Source organism: Ursus americanus, chromosome 15 (assembly GCF_024610735.1).
Source record: "Ursus americanus isolate L20-20 chromosome 15, mUrsAme1.1.p, whole genome shotgun sequence".
NCBI classification, from domain to species: Eukaryota; Metazoa; Chordata; class Mammalia; order Carnivora; family Ursidae; genus Ursus; species Ursus americanus.
Genome location: NC_142141.1, coordinates 16,422,954 through 16,446,756, shown reverse-complemented (window position 1 = coordinate 16,446,756; position 23,803 = coordinate 16,422,954). Strand labels below are relative to the sequence as shown.

The 23,803-nt window shown below is 43.6% G+C and overlaps 1 protein-coding gene across 1 annotated transcript in view; it reads left to right on the top strand.

Moving 5' to 3' along the window:
* Window positions 1–23,803, top strand: part of ADRA1B (adrenoceptor alpha 1B) — a 50,571-nt gene that overhangs the window by 25,431 nt on the left and 1,337 nt on the right. The gene's annotated exons all lie outside the window — the stretch shown is intronic.

Below are 23,803 nucleotides of genomic sequence, written 5' to 3'. Positions count from 1 at the left end.
CTAAATGCTTCACATACTTTCTCTCCTATCACCTTTACAACAACCCGAGGAGTGGGAGGAGAGGCTTATTAGTAGCCTAATTTTACAGATGTGAAATCGAAGGTCAGAGATCGAGAGGCTTATCACAATCACACAGCCAGATTCTATTAAGTACCTACTCGGTGTCAGGCACTTGTAAGCAGTGTAGATACAAAAGTGAACAAGACAACAAAGTCCCCACCTTCCTGAGCCTCCCAGCTTTGGGGGTACACACGGACACATAGCACATATACAAAGGAACCATAGGGTATCAAGTCATTGCAAGGACCATGGAGGGAATAAAATGAGGTGGTGTGTGCTAGAGAGGGACAGGCGGTGAAGATCAGGAGAAAGTCCAAGAACACTGGGAGGGAGGGCGGGCTGGTGAAGGCCCTGGATGGAAAGCTGAGTGAGACCGGAAGGAGCCAGGCCTGCAGGGATCTGGGGGGAAGCACTGCAGGGAGCAGGGATAAGAAATGCAGAGGCCCTGATGTAAAAATGTGTTTGGTGTGTTGAGCAGGAACAATGGCAGCCAGAATGCTGGGGTGAAGAGAGAGAGCAGGAGAAAGGTGATAGGGGATGCCTGATAGAAGGATAGCATGGACATTTGGTAAGATCTTGTAGGTCATGATAAAGAGCTCAGAGGGGTGCCTGGGTGGCTCAGTCATTTAAGCGTCTGCCTTCGAATCAGGTCATGACCCTAGGATCCTGGGATAGAGCCCTGCATCGGGCTTCTTGCTCAGTGGGGAGCCTGCATCTCCCTCTCCCTCTGCCCCTCCCCCCTACTGGTGCTCTCTCACTCCCTTGCTCTCAAATAAATAAAATCTAAAAAAAAAAAAAAAAAAAAAAAAAGAAGAGCTCAGAGTTTTCAATAGATGCAATAGAAAGCCACTGAAGGGTTTTGGAAAGGGAAGTAACATAATTAGGTTTGTGTTTTTTGAAGACTTGGGTGGATAAACAGAGTGGATTGTAGAGGCTCAGGAGTGGAGGCACGGATGCCATTGGGAAGGCTGTAGCAGTGGTCCAGGAGAGAGGTGAAGGCAGCTTGAGACTGTGCTCTGTTCTTACACATGAAAATCTAGACCAGGAGCATGGGGGTGGCTCAGTCAGCTAAGCAGCTGACTCTTGATTCTGGCTCAGGTTGTGATATCAGGGTCCTGGGATCAAGCCCCACATCAGGCTCCACACTCAGCAAGGAGTCTGCTTTAGGATTCTCTGTCTCTCTCTCCTTCTGCCTCTCCCCTGGAGTGCTCTCTCTCTCTCTCAAATAAATAAATCTAGAAAGAAAGAAAGAAAGAAAGAAAGAAAGAAAGAAAGAAAGAAAGAAAGAAAGAAAGAAAGAGAGAGAGAGAGAGAGAGAGAGAGAGAAAGAAAGAAAGAAAGAAAGAAAGAAAGAAAGAAAGAAAGAAAGAAAGAAAGAAAGAAAGCCTAGACCATCTAAGAACACGTGTCATCTAGGATTTACAGTGGGTTTCCCACCTTCCTCAATAGGTTGACTTGAGACATCTTGAGGCCTTGTCCCATCTCATACTGAACGTGTGCCAAGGGTGCATCGCTTACTTTTCTTTACACGTTGTAGCGACGTGTGATACTCACACAGAAAACTCACCGGTCATAAGGGTAATATCCTCTCTGCTGTTACAAGGTGACCACATCCGTGTAAGCAGCACCCAGAACAAGAAAGAAAAGATTACCCACACCCTCACCCAGGGGCTCCCCACGTGCTCCCTTCCAGTCACGGGCTGGCATTCCACGTGTGTTTTGCCAGAATGACAATTTTCACAGTCTGGCTTAACCCGTGACCCCCTTTATCTAAACCGAAAGTCGCATGCCCTCTGCAATTAGAGATTCATATACCACCAGCCAAGATTCCCACTTCATATTTTGTGTTGTGTATTATGAACACAACCCTGTGAACAGGGTTTCACATAAAATATTAGAGTATAATATTGAATATGCTTTTTTCAAACTTAACATAAATTCCCAGTCCCACATTCTGTTAAGCCCCCTCTTAAGAATCACATGGTTCAAATTCTGGAAAGACCGCCAGTTGCCTTGTCAAAAAGAACAGTCTGGAAGTCCAGGAGCACAGCAGGCCTAGCATACAGGAGTTTGTCCTACAGAACGAAGACGTGATTTCAGGGCTTCGTTCAGGCGACAGGACACTGACCAAGAACTAGTATCTACTGAGCACTCATTACGTCCCGGCCACCGAGCCCAGGCTTCAATATGTTATCTTATTTAACCTGCCCAACCCTATGAAGATGGCAGCATTGTCTCCACTGTATAACAAAGAGAACCAAAGCTTGGGAAAGTGAAATGATTGCCCCACGTTCTCAGGGCTGAAAAGTGACAAGAGCTGAGCTTTTCTGTCTGCTCCTGTATTCCACACTCATTTCATTCCGCCACAGCAGCCTCTTTCTTGTTTTCCTTCCTTTGATCTGTACTAAATAAATTGAAAATGCTGGTCTCAACACTAGGTTGCTGCAATAAGCCTCATTTCTTCTAATGGTTTCCTTTTTACATTCCTTCTTAATACATTGACTTTCAAATTAACAGTGAAGCTATTCGTAAGTGAAATGGGAACCCTGGCTATTACTTTGCTTCTTTCCAGAAAGCAAGGGCTCTTTAAGCCTGATCAAGTTTAATGCTTGCTGTAAATCCAGGAAAGAAATGAATGAGCGCAATTTACATCTCCCAACCCAGAGCCTGGCCACGCGTGGGACATGGGAGCCACATTGCGTCACCATATCATCCATTATTGAAAGGGAGCCGACAATTAACAAAGCAATCTAGATTAACCATGTTAACATCTCTGGGAAGCGATTCACGTTCTCTGGCTTTCTGGAAGCTCTTCCAAGATCAAGCTGTCCCTGGGTTCTTCGGCTTTGCGTCATGAAGGGAATTGATTTGATCAATTTACATTGCGGTTGCCTAATTAGTAAGCATGGCCACACCTGCCCGTCGGTTTCACAGAGATTGAACTTGGGATCCTCACTGCAGACTAATTTTCGTAGCTGAAAGTCGCTGTACCTTTCATCCTCAATCCATACCAAGTTCTCCAGAGTTAATCATAACAGGACTTTAGCCCAGAGCCAGACGCAGGTTTTCCAAGTCCAGAGAGCTGGGCCTAGGGGTCCTGCATGACAAGGCAGACTGTTCTGGGAGAACGACTCTGGTTCAGTGGGCCAAGTGTCACCCTTCACAAAGCACGCTCACGCTCGCCCTGTCCTTTGAGTTGCCCCTCTCTCAAGAAAGAAAGAAGGTACAACTTTCATTTCAGACCTGAAGAAAGGAACCCTCACAGGAATGACTACTCAAGGTCACAGTTTCTCAACTCAGTTTAGTCATCCTTTTTTTAAAAAAAGTTACTTTCAGGGGCGCCTGGGTGGCTCAGTCAGTTAAGCGTCTGCCTTAGCTCAGGTCATGATCCCAGGGCCCTGGGATTGAACCCATGTTGGACTTCCTGCCCAGCAGGGAGTCTGCTTCTCTCTCTCCATCTGCCCCAACCCACCGCTCATTCTCTCTCTCAAATAAAATCTTTTTTTTGAACGTTATTTTTATTGAGGTTAGTTTTGTCTTTATCACAAGAAGTCATAATGCTAGTCGTAGAAAATTTAGAAGACATAAAAAACTAAAAAGAAGACAATAAAAAGCCACCCTTCCAACATAATCATTGAAATATTTAATGCGTACTTTTTCAGCCACTTTTCTATGGGTATAATACATACTATTTTGCAAACTGCTTTGTCTTCTGATATATTATGAACATTTTTCCGATGACACCCACTAATTTAATCTTTACTAGTTGAGTTGTATGGATCATGAAACCAGTCACTTATGTTGGATATTTGGGGTTGTTTCTAATTTCCATTTACGGTATATAATGTGACAATAAAATCCTTGTCTCTAAATAATAATCACTGATATTTATTGTGTCTTGGGCATTGTACTAGTATTTTACGTGTATTACTATCTAGATGGATAAATAACATTACCTTCATTTTACAGATGAGTAAACTGAGGTCCAGAGAGCTTAAGTCACTTGCCCACAGTGGCATACACAATGACTCCAGAGCCAGTGCCGTTAACCATTAAGATCAATTTCTAGAACTGTAATTTCAAGGTAACTAAAGACATAAAATTGTAAGATCTCTGCATCCTATCACCCAAGTGCCCTCCGGCAGGCATACCGCAGTTAATCCTCCCACCATCAGAGTCTAAATGCCCATCTGCTTGCCTGGTCGCCAACACAGGGCACTATTAACTTTTACTGTTCATTAGAGAAATGGAGCCCACACTCCTTACAGTTGATCTGTGCTCTTTAGAGCATGCATGCAACCCAGCTCCTGACGGAAACATCGATTTGCTTTAAATCAATGGTTCTTATCCTTTTCTTGATACATGGAACCCTTTGAGAATCTGACCGAATTTATGAAGCAGCTACACAGAAAATGCACATGTGCCCGTCAAATAACCACTTATTTTACAGGGCTGCATGGACACCATTAAGAACTGCTGTGCTTCCTAGAGGACTGATACAACTGCAACATTGAAACTACAACTAACCACGGGACGAGCAGACCCAGTCAAATGCTGGTTGACCAGGCTGTTCTTTTTAACCATCCAGCAGCCTACAGAGCCGGATCAGAAGAGGCGGCAGCAAGATGCCCAGGCACGACACTTTGCCACGCTGGGGGTGGAGGCAGGGACCCCGGTCAAGACTCTTTCCCGAGGTCACGCTGTCCTCCAGCAAAGCAGGGAGAGCACAGAGCAGATGCGTGGGCCAGCCCCAGCCAGCCTCCACCATGCACTTCACAGCCTCCAAGGATCGAGCACGGGCGCCTGCTGCAAAACGGGCTTCTTCACAGGCTGCCATGTTTCCTGATCTCCCCCCCTGCACCTTTATGGTTTGGAAAGCTTCGTCCCAGATCAGTCAAACCACCAACCCTACCCGACGGCTCCTGTCACAAGCAGCAGATGAGGACAAGAGGGGAGGAGACCTGAAGGCCAGGGCCTTGCCCGTGCATCTGCTGGGAATGCCGCTTTGCCAGGCAGGCTTTTCCGGGAGCCCTCCTTGGCCTGAGCACATGCTTCTAGAAGTAACGGGACCATTTTTCATAATGATCCATTGAGTTCAGTGACATCTTCCTAATTGGTCCCAGCCTAGAAGGAAGGAGGTGGGCAGAGGAATTAGCACCCTTAAGTGAATTGCCCCATTGGGGTGACCCCGTGGAAAATTTAGCTCCATCTGAATGGACAGGTCGAGGTGTCAAACCATGTGAGATACACACGGAGAACGCAGGCTGCTTCTCAACCTAGCACCTGAGCTGGCCTGGCCTTGCCGCCAGCCGTGGCCAGCTTTGGGGTCTCACTTTGCACAAGACCACCACATCTTTGTCAGAAATATTGGTCGGAGTCCTGATGGAAAAAGGGGCTGTTCTGCCTTTTACAGCTTCCTTCCATCTTTTGAATTCTGTTTATTTTTCTCCAACCTATGAAAACTTTGCCCTAGTCTCTCACTTTTGCTCCTGGCATTGCCCCCCTGCAGATGACAGAAGAATCTGTTTAAACATCCCTTCTTCCCCACCTTCTTGGGCCCCTGGGACTGACTGACTTCTTATAAGGCCAGGAGATGGCAGAAGGATGACTTTTCAATTCTAAATAATTACAGTTCCTCCTGGATTTGGCAGAGAAGATGAGTCATATGAAAACTAGTCTATTCACACCCAAACATGGCTCTTCTGTTTCCCCCTGCACCCCACACGCCCCTGCGGAATCTGCTCCACTTTTTAAAATGTTCTTCTCGTCCTTGGTTTCTTGGTGGCCTGCCTCACAAAGTCAAAACAGCAGATGAGCGGAGAGCAAGTGCTTGTGGGTTGCAATAAAACTCTACTATCTCGTGGTTCTGAGACTCTGAGCAAATTACTTCAGCCTCAGTTTCAACACCTGGAAGATAGGGACAGTAGCTGTACCTCCCACATTGAGTTGTTTTGGCTACTGAATGAACTAACGCACATCAGGGGTTAGACGCAGCGCTTGCCTTGGTAGGTGGAAACTGCTGTGGTCATTGTTGTCGTTAAATTCGGATCACCACCATCTTCTGTCTTTTCTTTGGAACCATCATAAAGATTGAGTCCATTTCTAACTATCATGAGAGTCAGCAGGCATTCTCCACCTTCCCTGTGACCAGGACACTGGGTAGGAAGTCGGGCCTCTTCTCAAGGACTAAACACCCTTAAGTTACAAGCTCTCTAAAACACACGTGTTACTAACATAACATAATAAAAAATTATTATTAAAAATAAAAAAATAAAATAAAATAAAACACACGTGCTTCACGGCCATTGCAACCTCACTGCACTTCTCCTTGCCTTTCCAGTTCCTGGCTCCTCCAAACGTGTGAGGAGGGAATTGTTTTTTGCAGGAAAGTTCTCTGAAAGTAGCAAAGTCAAATAACACCTCCTTCCCGAACCATCACCCACACACATCTCTCCGTGCCTCCACATACCCAGCGCCTCCCAGTTTTCTTCCAGGCACCCTCACACCGAATGTTCCAGGGAAATAACGAGTCTCCGGTCTGTGGGAATCATCACTGATGTAGCAGAAAGATCAGTCGCTCTGGTGTCAGGCCTACAAGTGAATCCCGTCTCCTCCAGTCTGTAATCTTGAGCAATTTCCTAAGTCACTCTAAGCCATAGTTTTTCATCCATAAAATGGGCACCTCGTGGCTTGGGGGGACTGAATAAAATCATCGTTGAAATCTCCTTGCTTCTCCAGTCAATGTTAATCTCCTGGATTAAGTTCTCAGCCAGCTCCAGGTACCTGGGAAGTGCTCAGTAGACTTGCTATGAAATGGAGCAAAGCAGGGGCCGTAATCTACAAACCTACATCAGATGGAACGGAGTGCTGATTCACATGGGAAGAGATGGAGAAAATTGTATTTTCTGAAAATCTAGATTTTCTGGGAGGAAAGGAACTGTCTTTGGGAAATATCTTAATTAGAGCTGAGGGTGGAAAGTGAAACCCATCTCCCTCTATCACCGTCCCTAAATGTCCCCTCCCCGCTGCCCTCCACAAAGCTCATATCAAACCAACTGCAAGACAGAAAAGAAAAGCTCACTTTAAGAACGAAAGAAAAGAAAAAGCAAAGAATTTAGAACTCTTGGAGCAATCTGGGAGGAGAGGAGCTGTCATGGGAGGGGCGAGGAGGGGAGCAGGGAGCCAGCATGAAGTATTGCTTCAAAGGGTTGATGCAAGTGATTTTCCTCTTGTGGGATGATTGCCTCGAGGTAGGATAAGCAGAGCAGGCTCTCAAGGGCTCTGGAGCCCAAGAAGCAGGAGAGGCTGGAATGAAGTTAGTCCTCCTGCCCTGTGCTAGGAATCCAGAGACTTTGAGTGAGGATTCTGGACTTGACTAGGTTAAGGAAAAGCAACACTCAAGATAATCCCACCTCGCTTTCAAGGAGCAGGAAGTCTCCCAGCTGACATCTGGGCTACACATATATAAACAGCACAAGCTGTAAATTTTTTTTAATGATTTTTTATTATATAGTGTTAGTCACCATACAGTACATCCCTGGATTCTGATGTAAAGTTCGATGCTTCATTAGATGTGTATAACACCCAGTGCACCATACAAGTCGTAAATATTGAACCCATCCAGTCCTGTCTTCATGGAAATTCCCAGAAAACCTTCTCATGTGGCCTCAGCAAACCCAGCCAGCTCTCTGTCCTTTAGGCACTTCTACCTGGAAATTTTCCTAGCAGCGAGGGGCCTTTCAGCTCTGAGAAAGGGCTGGAATTTCAGGGTCATTTTGCGGCATGCCTGTGAACCTAGATTCAGAAGCAAGATAAAATCCCCTTTCGCAAAAATCTGGAGAGTGGCATGCATTCGGCAGCAAAGACTAATAATTTTATTATACAATATTCACGAGGCTAGCAATGTGCCTAGCTCTCGAGATGCGCAAAGGCAGGAGAGGGGCTCTGGCTCTGGCGAAAAGACAGGACAGCCTAGAGACAGCGGAGAAGCATCACCACTCACTCTGTGGTTGAGAAGCTCTGAAGGCGGCAGGCCCCTGCAGGGAAGACCATGCAAGTGGAAAAGAGACACAGTGCTGTCCATGGGTCCCAGGCCCAACGTGAGTTTGGAAATAGGGAACAGTTTTGATTACCACCAGTCAAAGGACAGAACAGAGGGATGAGTCACAGAGAGGAAGGCAGGGAAGTCGGCAGACAGCTGCTGAGGGAAGGGATGAAAGGCCTCATAAGGATACTAATGGCCTAAGTGGCCCAATCTCGCCATTTCACCGTCTGATTCCCCAAGGCCAGTAATTGTCCCTGTTCTCTCATGGAGCCTTTCATCCAAACACACCAAGCCTCTCCGCCAAGCGGCAGGCTCACATGTGCCTCGGAAGGAAGGAGCAAGTGTGCACGGGCTGTTTGTTCTGGGCTCAGAGACCCTCTGTCTGCAGGCTTCTGTCCCTACCTTCTCCCCTCATTTTCATTCCAACTCTAAAACCAAGTGAACCCAAAGCTTGGAATCTGAGAAGGAGGGGGCCTGGTAGCCCCCTCACTGCATGTGTGAAGAACTGGGAGCCCAGAAAGGTGATGATCTGACAGCTACTCCCCATACTTTGGCCCTTTCCTTCCCCTATATGCTCAACCTTTCTCTCTCCCTCCCGCTCCCTCCGCCTCCCCCTCCCCCCCATCTCTCCGGCTCTCTCTCTTTCATGACAAAAGCAATGTTTGTTCATTGCAAAAATAATTCTGAATACAAAGCGAAAGTCTTCCTGTAAACCTATCCTCTAGAAATAACCTCTAAGAACAATTTGGTGTATGTTCACCCAGGTTGTTTTTTCTGTGAACACGCTAATGCACACTCACCATACACACACACACATACACTCACACTCACACACACTGTTTCTTTATAAAAATCAGATCACAGAAGGCATTGTTTTCCGAAACTTGCTTCTTTCTAGTTAATTCTGTCATGGATATCATCCCTTGTAGACTTAGCTCACCATTTTAATAATGTGTCATTTTCCATCGTGTGATGATACATGGCTCATTTCACAGTCCACTGTTGTTAAAAAGTTAGGTAATTTCCTATTTGGGGGTGACATTACTGCAGTTCCTTGTACTCTTATCTCTCCTCTCTTTTAAGAGTTCTTCTGTAAGATAAATTCCTGGACATAGAATACTTAGATCAAAAGCTATTCTCATTTTAGCTTTTTTAGACAATGCCAATTTTCCACCCAAAATCTACACTCCCACCCAGAATGTACGAAGATGTCTGTTTTCCCACACTTTTGCCAAATTGAGCATAAGCAATATTTTAATATATTCCAAACTAATAGTCCTGAAATATTTTGCAGCTGTTTAGTTTACATTATTTATTTTGTAAAGGAATTTTACTATGTTTTCACTAATTCGCTGGCTGTCTGTAGTACTAATTTTTTGTTATTTGCTTATCCATAATGATTTGCTTTGTTTTCCACTGAGTTATTTTTTCTGAGATTGATTTGAAAGAGAGTTTGTGTCTTGGAAATATTACTCCTTTTACTACTGCTTGAATTACAAATATTTCTCTCAATTCTTCCTTTAACTTTGTTTTCAAAGTTTGTAACCTTATCAAAATGTCTAGGCGAACTCATCAATGCTTTTCTTTACAGATCCTGAACTTCTGTCATGCTTAAAAAGTCCTTTCTTATTTCAGAATTTCCAAAATATTCACTTACATCTTCTAATATTTTAATAATTCTTATACTTAAAATCTTGGGTGCATCTGGGTTTATTTTGATTAAGGAATAAAGTAGGAATCCGGTTTTATTTGTTTCTAACTAGCCAGCCTGGTGTCCCAACACTGCCTACAGAATCATCTCTTCTTTCCCATAAAAATTGAAATGGCATATAAAATTCTCATGGATATTTGGCTCTCTTTCTAAACTATATAATTTCATTGATCTATCTGCCTTTTCTTGCACTTTCTGGTCTGGTAACCTTTCCAAAGATTTTATTTGAGATAGAGAGAGAGCATGAGCAGGGGGAGGGGCAGAGGGTGAGAGAGAAGCAGACTCCCTGCTGAGCAGGGAGCCTGATGTGGGGCTCAGTCCCAGGACCCTGGGAGCATGACCTTAGCCAAAGGCAGACGCTTAACCGACTGAGCCACCCAGGCACCCCTGGTATTTTTTTACTTACTGTGATTTTATGATAGGTTTTAATATCTGTAGGAATACGTTTACCAATACCATCTTCCCAATACCACCATTCTTTATTTATTTCAATCGACCTGGTGATTTTTTTCATGGTTATTCTTCCACATTCCATATTCTTCTATATATTTGGATCATTTAGTGCCCCCCCAAAAAAACAAACAAAAGCCCTCCTGTTGGCATTTTAATGAGGTTGTCTCGAATTTACAGATTAACCTGGGGAGAGCTGAAGTTCTCTTGAATAGAGACTTTCGGCACTAAAACAAGCTATGTCTCTCCATTTATACCTGTCTCCTTTTTATGCCCCTTTATAAAGCTTTATAACTTCCTTCACATAGGTCCCACTAATACTCAGTTTCTAAAAGCATTCTTCAGGGAACTTGCTATTTCCAGTGAGGTCAAAGCATGGAACACACTCAGTTCGGCATCAAAGATGGGCTCTTAAGTGCTGTGGAAACCACCGCATCCCATCTGCTCTCAACTCTGGGCCTACACCAGGAGGTAGCTTCCCTCCTGGAAGATGTAATGTGCCAATCAGTTGATCAGTGGGTAATCGATGGCACTGACCGCATGCCCAGTGCTGTGCTAGAGGTATAGGACCGAGACCCCATCTTCAAGCAGCTTTGACGCTGCCTAAGGAGACAAGGGGCACATTCCTTAAGAATGGCATCCCATATTAATCTATGTGCTGCAGACTCAGTTCTGATGGGAAATAAAGAAGAGGCCAGGAGCAGTCGGAGAAGGTTCCAGGAAGAAGATGGGAACTGAATTGGGTGTTGGCATGTGGTTACCACTTAAAGAAAGAAAGAAAAGGAAGGAAGCAAGGTATAAGCAAGGGAATCACTCCTAAACCATTTATTCAGCACCTCCTGTGAACCTGAAACTGGCCTAGGCACATGAAGAGGAGGTTATATGCTCAACAAATGTTTTACACATTCGCTGTAAGGCAAGTGCAGTGTTAGGTGATAGAGAAACCAAGACGAGTAATAGACTTGAGGATCTTGTAAATAAGGGAGACAGACTCTCAGCTAAGTCCAGCAATTGTTATGATAGAAATCTGTGCAGCGAACAGCAAAGACTCTTAATCTGGTGATGGTATACCTCCTGGGTACCCATGGATGGGATTCAGTGGGCCTGTGAGCCTTTCAAATGACGGTACTAAGTTATCTGCATAACCAGCATTGGCAGGTTAAGAACCACTAGTGTAAAGTGACATAAAACTCTTGGTTTCTAGATCCTGGCATCTTAATGGCCAGATAAAACAGATGTAAAGACACCATGACAAATAACAAGTAAACAGTTTAGACTTCCCCCACCCAAGAGGTGTTCTAAGAGTTCAGAGGCAATACCCAGCTTAGGACCAGACAGATTTGGGTCTGAACCCCAGCTCTGCCATTTACTGGCTGTGTGACCTTGGGTGAGTTCCATTCCCTTGGAGGCTCGGTTTCCACATCTGTCTTTGAGAATTGAGAATTAGAGAACTCCCCTCTCCTCCTGCCTGTTGCGAGGGTGAAATTAGGCAAGGTGTGCGGGTCACCTGGGTCTTAGCAGGTCTTCGTGGACTGTTCATTCCCTCCTCTTGCTTTTACACTTCCGAGGAAGCCACGCAGCGTGGAGCTATGCGTAGGAAGATTCTCAGCCAGGCCTGGAAAGGATGGAGAGGAGGAGGGGAGCGTGAAAGGCATCTCAGACCAGCGGACAGTGTGAATAAAGGGAAAGGAACCGGAAAAGGCAACTCATGTTGTGAAGATTCGGTCCATTGCAGCCAAGTTGAGAAGGTCTTAAATTCCAGCCTCAGCAGTTTGAACTTTATCCTATAAACTATAGGAGCCGCTGGAGGGTTTGGGGCAAGAGTGTCAACCTCATGGTGAGGTGGCTCTCAGCCCAGCTGCTGCTCATCCATAAATCCCAAGATACCCAGGAAAACAATTTTAAAAATAAAATTGTAACATGAGCTAAGACAATGCTTTTCACCTCGGGACCTGGTTAAAAAAGCAGATCCTGATTCACTGGATCACTGCGGGTCTGCATTTGTAACATGCGCCCGTGAACCTGACTTTGAGTAGCCAGGGGCTAACATATTTCAGTTTTATGATTTGTATTACTGTTATCATTCCTGTAACACATGCTGGCTGAGTGCCTGTCATGTGTCAGGCACTGTGCTAGGCCCTAGGGAAAGAGAAAAATCAGACATGAGCTCTCTTTTTTAGAAGCTCACAGTCTAATCAGAGGAGATGAGGCATAGCCCTCAGCCACTGTAATTCAAGGTAGAAAGGGATAAATGCCGTATTTTGGGTTCAGATAAAGTGCTTTGACAACTCAGCAAAGAGAGAGATTGTTCCCAGTTGAGGGAGAAATTGCCTGGTGCTTAAGGAAATGAATAGAAGCTTCTTTTTCTTATTATTAAACAATGAGTAAGAACCCAGACTTCAAAGTTGGATTTTAATCCTCACTAGACATGTGACTTTGTTAATCTCTTAAACCTCAGCTGCTTCACCTGTAAATGAGATACAGTAACAGCAAGGCTGCCGGAAGGATTGCATGAGCAAATGTGTGTAAACCTAGTACCTGATACCTGGTTCCTAGGTCATTGTAAATGGTGGCTCTGGTGACTATTATTAGTCTCATCGTTTGCTTTAAAACTTAGCATGGGTCTGTTGGCCCCAAAGATATTGTATTTGTTGGACAACTTTATGATCTCTTTCCAGGGTTAAGTGGCAAATGAAAATGGAAAACCTCAAAGGGAATTTCCAAATCCAAGGAAACCTCCTTTGTAAAACTGGTGCTGAAAGAATTAGCAACTATTTCAAATTTTTTGAGTTTTTGTTGCGCCAAACTGTTTCAGCTGGGGAGGCTTGGCTTGGCTGTAGGTATAGCTAAATGCTCCTAACAAGAGCCATGTTGAAAAGGAGTTCCACTCGATTTACAAGCTGATCAAAATGGTTTTACCACCCACTGGCTTCCCTGAGGTCATCAGCATGTCTGAAGCTGTGAAATAAGTCAAATCAAATCTGTAATCATAGAGTCCTGGAATCTCAGTGCCCAGGGGACATTACAAGCCACCCAGCCCCTGGTGGACCTGATACATGCTGCATTAGGTCCCCATGCCTTGGGGCACCTCCAAGGCCACCTGTTGGTCATTCCTCCAACCAATGTTTAATGAAGGCCTATGGATGTAGGAATACGTAAAAATAAAAAGGACTCCCCTTTTCTACCCTGCAGGAAGGAGATAAGGGCAGGGTGCCCTCGGGCACCCCAGAAACTAACAAAGGAGGCTACTGGGCTTAACAACAAAAGTTCTCGTTTCACACCTCTTTCTTCCTATTACCTGTGGGGGACCTTGGGCAAGTGTCACCTCCACCTGGACCTCCAGTTCTTTTTTTTTTTTTTTTTTTAGATTTTATTTATTTATTCATTCGAGAGAGATAGAGACAGCCAGCAAGAGAGGGAACACAAGCAGGGGGAGTGGGAGAGGAAGAAGCAGGCTCATAGCGGAAGAGCCTGATGTGGGGCTCGATCCCAGATCGCCGGGATCACGCCCTGAGCCGAAGGCAGACGCTTAACCGCTGTGCCACCCAGGTGCTCCGGGACCTCCAGTTCTTTATCTAAAAGTAGGGTAATCTCACTTTGCTCATAGCCTATTGTGGGAATTAAATGAAATAGAGTCTAGGAAAGTTGGCTGACACATAACAAGGACCCAATAAGCACAGTATTTTTTGGTTTACTTCTTATTTTTTAAATAATATTCACTGGATTTTTCCCAATTACAAAAGTAATTCATGTTTATGGAGAAAATTTTGGAAAACACTGAAAAGCACACAGAGGGGAAATTCACCCATGATTCTACCAACCAAGGGTAAACACGGTTGACGTCTCCTTCCATGTGTACCCTACAGTCCTCTATCCACATCCACATGCATATTGTGTCTCCCCATGTACTATATTGGTGGCGATTGACGGCTTCTGTCAAAGGCGGCCTGGATTCAAATTCTAACTCTGTCACCCACTGGCTCTGTGACATCCAGCAACTCACCTTCCATTCCCAAGTGTAACGGTCATGGTCTCCAGGGGGCGCGTGCAGGTTGGCCACAGTCACCTAGAAGGGCTGTAGACTACCGTGTGGAATGGCGCCCCCTAGCGCTGCGCCCGGCACAGCCATGCTGGGCTGCTGCGGAACACTGGCAGTTGAAAGAAAACAAAGCTTAAGCATTTATTTACCCGGTGATTGGCACAGAGTAAGAGCTTGTCAAATGGTAGCTACTATTCCACAAAGACACCCTGTGGTTTTGAAGACGAGGCTCACAGAGGGTTGAGACCTTGTGTTCACTGCTCTGATTTGTTGAATGGCATTTTAAGGATGACCCACTGGGACCACATCCAGCCAAGAAATACTTCTCCCTGAGCTGATCCTGCTCAGCCTTGGTTTTTGAGCCTTACACTTCCCAATCCCTCTAAATCGCCCTTGCGCTCAGGCAGGCAAAACCCAAATGGCGTGGGCGGGCTCACTGCCCATCTGCTACCCTGTCTGTCCCCTCCTCCAGCTCCACTTCCTACACTCCCCACCCAGGTAGAAGTGTCCCGACGACGTGTTGTCCCATTGGATCAGCTTAAAAGCCTTCAGCAGGAGGCCACCAGGAGGCATCAGAGTAGAGCCACCGAGTTTCCCGGGGCTGCTCCTAGACAGCTCCTCAAACTCACTATGGATTTGAGTTGGTGTGCAGGATAGCTTGAAATGACAGCGAGAGATGGCACAAGAAACTGGATCACACACTCAGTCGATCAGTTGGTCGTTGAGCAAATATTTATTCAGCAGCTACCACATGCCTCGGGCTGGGTTCTCCCGTGAGAAAATTTTTCCCTGTTCACTTTTCTTCCAGTCCCTTGAGTTCCTCAAAGTGGAATTCCTCTTAGTTTAGCAAGGAGTTAATACCCTGCAATCCCAGCTAATCTCCCTTTGGAAAAAATCAGGCCCACCACTATCTAGAGCAATCCAGAGATACTAATATCATTTTTCATCATATTTTTCTCTACTATGACACTCTATTTATAACAAGTGGTGCCGATTTAAAAATAATGACAGAAAGCTTCCGAAAAATTTTTCAGTTTAGACATCAAAAGCGAGTTGATCTACAGAAAAACATTAGGCAACCAGCGCTGAGGGAGCCCCAGACTTGAGACAGATTCTTCCCCAGAGAAGCGAGTGAGCATTGCATGCAATTTCGGCATGTTGGAGAGCCATTTGTGCCCATCCTCGGGCCTGTGTTGGGCGGAGCAGTAGGGTGGGAGTCCCCACACTCGGTCAGCACAGGGGACCTTTGCAGCAGTTAATACAGCGTTATATTATATTTATATATAATATATATAAATAATAATATATAATTATATATATATTATATAAATTATATATATAATATATATATAACACATCCATGTTATATATATAATATATATATAATATATTCCTCACCTAATATATATATATATAATCCTCGCCTATATAATATATATATAACACATCCATGTTATATATATAATTATATATATAATATATATATAACACATCCATGTTACATATATAATTATATATATAATATATATATAATACATCCATGTTATATATATAATTATATATATAATATATATAATACATCCATGTTATATATATAATTATATATATAATATATATATATAATACATCCATGTTATATATATAATTATATATATAATATATATATAACACATCCATGTTATATATATAATATATATATAATATATTCCTCACCTAATATATATATATATATAATCCTCGCCTATATAATATATATATAACACATCCATGTTATATATATAATTATATATATAATATATATATAACACATCCATGTTATATATATAATATATATATAATATATTCCTCACCTAATATATATATATATAATCCTCGCCTATATAATATATATATAACACATCCATGTTATATATATAATTATATATATAATTATATATATAACACATCCATGTTATATATATAATTATATATATAATATATATATAATACATCCATGTTATATATATAATTATATATATAATATATATAATACATCCATGTTATATATATAATTGTATATATAATATATATATAATACATCCATGTTATATATATAATTATATATATAATATATATATATAATACATCCATGTTATATATATAATTATATATATAATATATATATAATATATAATATATTCCTCGCCTTTGCAGCAGTTAATGCAGCGTTAACAGCAGCACTGGTAGTAATAGCAGTGGCCGAGTTTGAAGCCATCAGAATAGCTGGACTTATTGGGTGCTTTCCACATGCCCGGCACTTACGAAGCCCAAGTTCATCTCCTCTACACAGAAAAGAATTATCACTGTCCCCATTCTCCAGGAACCTGAGCCTCACCGAGCTCAAGCAGCTTCTCCAAGGCCACACAGCTGGGAAGCCAGAGTTTGCACGTGAACCCAGATCTACCTACTTCCGACATTCGAGCAGGTCCTTAACCACTGACCTGCACTGCCTCAATAAAAGTCTGTTATCGAATGAATGATGCTTGAACATGTTCTGCCAGTGGTTCTGCTAGTCACCAGCTGAGTGACCTTGAGCAAGACCCTCACCCTCACTGAGCTTACATTAAGGAAAGTTTCCCAGCCCTGTCAAGTCAGGATTCTAAGATGCAGGGCAAGGAGCATCGCTGCATTTCATGAGCAGGAGGAGTGGAGCTAGACTCCAGGACGTGCCCCACGACCTGGTGGCCGTGTCAAAAACGCTGACACAGCCCTGACCTAAAGCAGAGACAGTAGGCTTCCAGGAACCCGCACTTCCTTTTGATATTTGCTTCCCTCTCCGCAGGGCTTTTTGGGCCCCCAAAGGTCTGTTTGGGTGCCCAGGAGAAAAGATCCCTGTCACTGACCCTCTTTCACACCAGAGAGGCTCAGCAGCTTCCCTAATGACAGCTTCTTGGCTGCATCCGGACCAGCCGGTGTAGCCAACAGGACCCCTCAGCTCCGGTATCTTCTGTGCGGCCTGGGGGTGGGTGGGTGGAGAGAAGGGGCAGAAATATGCTTTGAATCCCAGAGGCCGCTGGTCCAGCCCTTGACACATACTGCCCCTCTGTGGTGGGTCTAGAGAATAGGGCACGTCTCAGCAAGGACGGGCAGGCCTTTCATCTCTGGCTTCATGGAGACTGAATTTTAAGGCTGGAGAGAACCCAGATCAAACCCATCAACTAAAGGAGGGCAAGTGAGGCCCAGAAAGGCAAAGCAACTTGCTCAGAATGATGCATCGAGTTACCAAACATAGGTCCCACATACAGATTTCCTGTGATTAGATTTCCAGCCCAATCGGTGATGGACAAGAATAAGAATTATTTGGTTGGCGCGCTTGGGTGGCGCAGTCGGTTAAGCATCTGACCCTTGATTTGGGCTCAGGTCGTAATCTCCGGCTTATGAGATCGAGCCCCGAGTCTGGCTCCGCTCTCAGTGCGGAGACTCCATCAGATTCTCTCTCCCTTTCCCTCTGCCCCTCCCACTCGTGCTCTGTCTCTCCCTCTCTAAAATAAAAAAAAATAAATCTTAAAAAAAAAGAATTATTTGGTTAATTAGTATTAATGCAACGTCGTTGTGTGGCAGGCTCCTGGTACCCTGAGTGCTAATAAGGACTTTATGTGTTTTATCTTCTTAATTCTCAAAATAACCCAGAGGCAAGGTACCATTATTAGCCCCATTTTACTGATGAGAAAACTGAGACTCAGGGACACTGTGAAACTGGACCAATGTCACTTGGCTGCTGGTAAGAGAGCCTGGATTCTATACTAAGGAGTCCAATTCTAATGAGGAAAGACACTCCCTATCAGAAGTCACTGAGGGCTTGCTCAGGGCGGGCATGCAATACCAGGGTCTGCAAGAGGCCAAAGTAAAACAGAAGGCAAAGCGAACAAGAGGGCAAAGTCACTATTCAGCTTTCAGACAAGCGAGGATGAAAAACTGACCAAAGCCAGAGTTGCAGAGTTGTAGAGAAAATATCACAATCATACACAGTCAATGGGAAGGAAAATTGGTACAACTGGTTCAGAGGGCAATCTGGCCAGCTGTCAGCCCTTAAATGTGCCACTGACTCAGTGATTCCTCATGTAGGAGTTTATCCTACAGAAACACTCAAACATGCAAAAAGCAAAATGCATAAGGCTTTTCATCACTACAGTTTGTAACAGCCAATATCAGAAATCACTACTTGACTATCATTAGAAAAAAGTTAAGTTTGGAGAAAATCAAACTAGTATATATCCAGACAGATGAATGTCCTGACTTGGGGAAATGTCATATATATATATATGAAGATTTATTTATTTACTTTAGAGAGAGAGAATATGTGAGCACATGGGAGGGAGGGGCAGAAGGAGAGGGAGAGAAAATCCCAAGCAGACTCTACTCTGAACGCAGAGCCTGAGGTGAGGCTTGATCTCATAACCCTGAGATCACTACCTGAGCTGAAACCAAGAGTCAGACACTTAACCGACTGCACCACCCAGGCACCCCTGTCTTATACATATTCTAAGTGAAGAAAGAAATTTGGGGAAAGGTACATGTATGACCCCATTTAAACAAATCTAAAAGAATAAAAATAAAACTGTGAATGGAGAAGAATTTTTACTTTATATTATATAGAATTTTTTGTAATGTGATTTTTTTAAGTCAGTATATCTCGCTTTTTTATTTTAAGTAAGTGAGGTGGTTGCTGTTTTTTTTTTTAAGATTTTATTTTTTTATTTTTTTTTTTAAGATTTTGTTTGTTTATTTGACAGAGAGAGACAGCAAGAGAGGGAACACAAGCAGGGGGAGTGGGAGAGGAAGAAGCAGGCTTCCCACCCAGCAGGGAGCCCAATGCGGGACTCAATCCCAGGACCCTGGGATCATGACCTGAGCCAAAGGCAGATGCTTAATGGCTAAGCCACCCAGGCGCCCCAAGACTGTATTTTTTAAAATAATCTCTCCACCCAATGTGGGGCTCAAACTGACAACTCTAAGATCAAGCATCGCATGCTCTACCGACTGAGCCCGCCAGGTGCCCCAAGTAAGGTTTTTTAGTAGACTATTTTTTAGAGCAGTTTTGTATTCACACCCAAATTGACAGGAAGGTACTGAGATTTCCCATACACCCGCTGCCCCCACACAGGCACAGCCTCCACCATCATCACCAGCCCCTACCAGAGTAGCACATTTGTTACAATGGATGAACCTCATTGACACATTATTGTCCCCCAAAGTCTGGTTTACATTAGGGTTCACTCTTGGTGTTATACGTGCTATGGATTTGGACAAATGTACAATGACATGTATCCACCATTATAACATCATACAGAGTAGTTTCACTGCCCTAAAAATCCTCTGTGATCCCTCTATTCATCACTCCATCTGTTATTTTTATAATAAAAATATGCAAATCTGGAGAGGGAAAGAAAAGAAATGAAGAGGTAGTTCTTGCCCAGAAGGAATTTAAAGTCTGAGCGATGCGCAAGGACTCAGACAGCCCTGGGACGGCTTTACAGCTTGAACAGGCAAACAGTAAAGTAACAGAATAACAGGCGATTGTATACCTTCTGTGGAATACAGAATAAAGAAGTCGGTGTGAGTTGGGAGGGGTTCATCAGAGCAGAGTTCCTGGAGAAGACTCCTGACTGGGCCAGGATATAAAGTATTTTTTGGAAAAATGGCCACTATTTATTATTTATTATCCCCCTGTCAAGTATTTTACATGGATATTTTCATGTGTTCAAAATAACCCAATGGAACAGATACTATCGCAATTTATGGATGAGAAAATGGAGTCTGAGAAGGCCAATTAACTTTTCTTAAGTCATACATCCAGTGCACAAAAAAAGGGATTCAAAACTAGGTCTGAGTGATCCCACACCCTGTGTTGAAGCCACAGGATCACGCTGCCTAAATTGGCAGAAGGGTGACAAAGGCAGGCAAAGAATGGAGAGCAGAGAATGACCTTCTTCTCAGAGGAACAAGTAGCTCAGGGAGCCCAAACTCACAATGTGGCTATAAATAAATGCTATGAAAAAAGTCAGCAGCATCCCCTTACTTTTGGCTGAATACTTCTCAGGGCCATAGTCCTTGAAGAATACTTTGTAAGAAAATAAAGGCAAAGATCCGGCCCATCTTTATCCTTGATAAGGGGCTTCCAGTATGACGGAGGTGAAGAAGAACCAGAAAGAAGTGCCTCGTGGGCCTAGGGGGACAGAGTAACATTTATGCCACTATCATGATGGCATCTGTGTTCTGTTGCAATGACCTATTAACGCATCTGCCTCCCTGCTTGTGTGTGTGCTGCCCTGTGGCAGAGGCCAAACCCCAAGTCATCTCTGTGTCCCCACTGCCTGGCCTCATGCCTGGCACTTAGCAGGAACTCAGTATTTGTGGAATGAATGAATGAGCAAAAGAATGAGTGTATAAAAATGTAAACGGCTATTACTATCGTATGTTGGTGTCCCAATCCCTAAAATGCGATTGTCAATAGTACCTTCATCAAAGGACAGTTAAATGGGCTGATGGTATAAAGGGTTTAGCACAAGACCTGTACAGAGCACACACACAATATAAACAGTGGTTCTGAAGAATATTAGCCATTAGCATTATTGTCGTTTGTGTATCCTTTAAAAGCCAGTACCTAAGGATGTGTTCCCAGGAAGCCATTTATATTTTACTATCATATTCAATGGGATTGGCAAGCAAAGCTACAAGTTTGTTTTCAGCAAGCTCTCCTACTCTTGATCTCCTCACTTTTGCATGGCTGTCTATGCATCCCCAGCCCCGGACCCTAAGTGTCCTCATTAGGGCGGTGTGCCTGGCCGTCCACACACTCCTCAGCATTTACCCTCCAGGGTAATGCACAAGGTTTCCTAGCTTTTCCGCCTTCTCTCCACTTCTCCCAAAATTATTCTCCAGTTTTGCATTTGTCAAGGCCAGTGCCTCTGCCCTTCAGACCCCATGACAGAAACAAGAACATCACCATGGACAGAGACAACTCATCCGGTCATGGGTACTAGGTGCTCATATGCCAAATGTGCACGTCGGCTGGGGCCTCCCATACAGCGTCTTAATCCAAAAGAGTTATCTGGGTGGGTGGGATGAAAACCTAATGGTGCCTTGTCACAAATCAGACCACGAAGTGGCACCCTCATCTGCCTCCCCTAAAGCAAACCAGGAACCTAGCCCACTCCCACGTTTCCCCCTGAGTTGGGCAAAGAATCCATGTAGCTGGATGCCTGGCTGGCTCAGGCCCTACAGCATGCACTTCTTGATCTCAGGGTCGTGAGTTTGAGCCCCACGTGGGGTTTAGAGATTACTCAAATAAACTGAAAGAAAGAAAGAAAGAAAGAAAGAAAGAAAGAAAGAAAGAAAGAAAGAAGAAAGAAAGAGAGAAAGAGAGAAAGAAAGAGAAGAAAAAGAAAGAAAGAAAGAAAGAAAGAAAGAAAGAAAGAAAGAAAGAAAGAAAGAAAGGAAGGAAGGGAAAGAGAGAAAGAAAGAGAAGAAAGAAAGAGTACCTGTATAATTAGCACTTACATACAGGTATGAGTAGTCCTCTTTTTTTTTTTTTTTAAGAGTTTATTTAAAAGGGGCAGGGGTAGAGGGAGAAGGAAAGAGAGACTCTCAAGCAGACTCCACGCTGAGCATGAAGCCCAACATGGGCCTTGATCTCAAGATCCTGAGATCATGACCAGAGCCGAAATCAAGAGTCAGACGCTTAACTGACTGAGCCACCCAGGCGCCCCTGGATAACACTCTTTCTAAGTTTAAACCCTTGCCTGGCTTAGCCCTGCACCAGGAGCCCAGGAACGTGGTTTGAAATAACAAAAAAAGGAAGGACGGAAGGAAGGAAGGAAGGAAGGAAGGAAGGAAGGAAGGAAGGAAGGAAGGAAGGAAGGAAGGAAGGAGGGAGGGGAGGGAGGTCCTGTAAAGTATAAATGCATTTATCAAAACATTTAAAGATGTATATACAACAGAAAAAAAAAATCTGAAGGTATATGCACCAAATGTGATTTCTTTGCATTGGGGAGTTATGTGTGCTTTCAAAATATCTTTTTATTTTTGCTTTTTTATATTTTCTTATTTTTCCACAAAGGGTATTATAAATAGCACTGAAAAAACATATTTTGTATTCAAACAGAATTTAGTTTAAATCCTAGCTATACTACCAACATGCTGTGTATCCTGGGGCAAGTCATTTAGCCTCTCCAAGTCTTAGTTGCCTTGCATTTAAAATGGAAATTGTTTTTAATTTAATATTGCCATAAAATATTTTTGGCTCTGAAATTAGAGGGGTGAGTTAATCATGTTTCTCCATCATAACACCTCATTGTAAAGCCTCTCTCTTATTTTATTGATTTATTTCCTTTCATTCCCATTTCCCTCTGCCTACACCCTTAGGCAGCAATTTTGTGTTTGACATTATTTGAAGTGTTTTTGCAAAATGTGTGTGGTTGTTTGGTGTGTTACTTAAATAATATTATGTCATAAATCTCCATTCTGTTTCCTATTTGTTCATAAAGAATGTTTTTAAAATCATTCCATATTGCTATATGGACATGCCATCCAGGGCTCTAAGTGTGACACAATGGCTGTGCTAGGCATCTACCCCACTCTACTTTTCCATAATTCCCAGTGAGGGACATCTAGGTTCTCTCCAGTTCTCTGTCACCATAAGCAACACTGCTCTGAGTATATTCATTCATATCCCTTATGGACCTGTGTGAAAATTCTTTGAGATCTATGCCCTGGAGCAGAAGTGCTGGGTCAAGAGGTCTGCATACATACTTAATGAGACCAGGTGGTGCCAGTCTTCAGTAGCCCTTCACAGCCTGTGTCCCCACCCCCAGCCGTGCAGAAAACTCCCCCTGTTCCCATAATCCTGCCTACACTTAGCACTCTCCAGCTTCCTGTTTTTGCCCGCTGAGCAGATATGTTGTATCTCTTTGCGGCTTTCATTGTAGTTTATTTGACCCCCTAATATTTTGAGCATCTTGGCTTATGTTCATTAGCCCTGAGGTTTCCTGCTCTGTAAATTGCCTGTTCATTTTCTTTGCCCACATTTCTACTGGGAATGCTCTTTTTCTTGTTGATTTGCAGGAGTTCCTTATACATTCTAAATATCGATCCCTTGACTGCCTTAAACATTGAAATATCTTCTCCCATCCTTGCCTCAGAGTTCATCTTTCTGAAGTGTTAAGTCGTTTTTCTTTCACCCTTGGATCAAAAAGATTGTCCTTTACATTGTCTTCTTTTACCTTTAAAGTTTTACCCTTCCCATTTAGGTCCTTAATACCTTTCATATTTATTATGGAAATAAATTGGCGTCAGGTTCAAGACCTTTCTGTAGGACAAAATAATAGAGCTAAGCGCCTAGCCCAATGCTTCCGACCTAAGAGCTGTGCCAACGCAGGTGACGATTATTATCTCTGGGTTAGAAAGCGGGAAGCGCTGCCCTGGGAAATCGAGAGAAATGGGAGCTTAGGGGCTAGTTAGC